The sequence below is a fragment of the Silene latifolia genome, chromosome 10 (genome assembly GCF_048544455.1).
Source record: "Silene latifolia isolate original U9 population chromosome 10, ASM4854445v1, whole genome shotgun sequence".
NCBI classification, from domain to species: domain Eukaryota; kingdom Viridiplantae; phylum Streptophyta; class Magnoliopsida; order Caryophyllales; family Caryophyllaceae; genus Silene; species Silene latifolia.
In genome coordinates this window covers 69,480,494-69,482,494 of record NC_133535.1, presented here as the reverse complement: position 1 = coordinate 69,482,494, position 2,001 = coordinate 69,480,494, and the positions used below count along the sequence as shown (strand labels likewise).

Below are 2,001 nucleotides of genomic sequence, written 5' to 3'. Positions count from 1 at the left end.
TTAACCCGGTTTTGTGAGGCAATGTGGTTATCAAGCTTTGAGTCGGATTTTTGATTTGCAATAACCAATTGTTCAAAGGCTTGTTCCCAAGATGGTTTTTGAGGGGTTTGGAAGTTTTGGTTTTGTGGTTGGAAGTTTTGGTTTTGTTGTTGATTGAAATTTTGTCCCTTGAAACCCCCAAATGGTTGTTGGTGTTGGGTGACAAATTGTTTCCCTTGGAAACCGGGTGGAATTTGTCTTTGGAATTGAGAGTTTTGATTGAACCTTTGTTGTTGTTGAGGTTGGGAAGTGGTTGGATTTTGAATGTTTTGTGAGCATAAGATAAGAAAGGGTGAGTTCTTTTTCCATTGACAAATTGGTTGTTGTTACTATTGTTGAACCCTTGCCTTGCACTTGTGGATTCCCAAATTCCATTTGCTTGCTCATAGCATTCCTCTTGGAGGGGTGAAATCAAAGGACACCCAATGGGAGTATGCCCTTGTTCTCCACACAACTCACAAGACAAGACTTGTCTCATATCGGAGCTTGGTGGTTTTGAATTTAGCAAAGCAACTTGTTGGGTGAGTTCATCTAGCATACCCTTAACCTCCACATTCAAAACTGAATTAGAATCTTTGCTCTTGCCCTTTCTCATTTGCCTATCACTTCCCCATTCCATAGTTCTTGAGGCCATCTCCTCAATTAGCTCCTTTGCCGCTTTATGCCCCAAAATGTCTAAGGCACCTTTCCCCGATCCCGCATCCAATGAAAGCCTAAGGTCTTGAGTCAACCCTTTGTAGAAATTGTTCACTAGCTCGGCCTCGGAGATGCCATGGTGAGGGCATAACCGTTGGAGCTTCTTATACCGTTCCCATGCCTCATATAAAGTCTCATCCTCTTCTTGAGTAAAGCTTTGTAATTCACTCTTGACTTTGGCCGTTCTTGAGGGAGGGAAATATTTGTTTAAAAATGCCGAAGCCAACTCATCCCATGTTTTGAAGGAATCCGGGTCACAATTCTTCAACCAATCCTTGGCCGAACCCCTAAGAGAACGGGGGAACAACCTAAGGCGAACCGCGTCATCGGAGACTCCATTTGACTTGTACATATCACAATTTTCAAGGAAATCATTTAGATGATCATTTGGGTTCTCCAAGGGACCTCCTCCAAATTTGTTGTCTTGAACAAGGTTGAGTAAGGCATTTTTAATCTCAAAGTTATTAGCTTGAATTCGTGGCCTTTGGATGCTTGGATTGACTATGTGCTTAGGAGCCATAGTCTCTCTTATCGGAACCGGATCACCCATGGTGTTAGGTTCTTCTTCTAAAACCCCAAAAGGATTTTCAAACACTTCGGTAGCTTCTTGGTGATTAACTTCTTCAATAGGTGGAGTATCAAGTAAACCCCTTCTTCTCAAAGAATTAAGTCTTCTTGCCGTGGCTTCAATTTCGCGGTCAAGTTGATATATTGGTTGACCTCTTCTTCGTCGCCTACTCATGCAAAAGACCTAAGCACTTGAAAGAAAGGATTAGTAACAAAGGACTTAGTCTAAACTAGAACAAAAACGATTAATATCAAGCCGTACTCCCCGGCAACGGCGCCAAAAACTTGATGGTCTCAAGTAATACCTCGCAAGTGCACGATTTTATCGTTGTACACTTTAAAGGGTCGATCCCACAACGAGTAGGTGGAGTACTAATCGTTCTAATTCACGAGCTTAGCTAAGTCGAAAAAGAACAAAGAGGGTGGTAACAAACTAACACTAAACTAACAAATTTAAAGACTATAAACTAGACAAGATAAGAACAAGCTAAAAGATAAACGATAGATCAAATAAAGAGAAGGACTAGAACTCGGTTCTCCCACTAATATAAGTAATTCCACATACTAATCGTCTCGGCTAATCAAAAGGGGTAGAAAGGTAAGGGGGAGATGGCTCTAATTCGCCTAGAACCTCCCTTCCGGGTTCGCAAAAGGACACTAGCTACTCCAACTAACCCCCCTCCCGGGTTCGAAAGTTGG

The 2,001-nt window shown here is 42.1% G+C and overlaps 1 non-coding gene across 1 annotated transcript; it reads left to right on the top strand.

Annotated features, from left to right (window-relative positions):
• Window positions 1-806: 806 nt before the first annotated feature.
• Window positions 807-913, top strand: LOC141610383 (small nucleolar RNA R71). Its single transcript, XR_012528292.1, has one exon. It is a non-coding gene; the product is annotated as a small nucleolar RNA R71 (small nucleolar RNA).
• The last annotated feature ends 1,088 nt before the right edge of the window (window positions 914-2,001 follow it).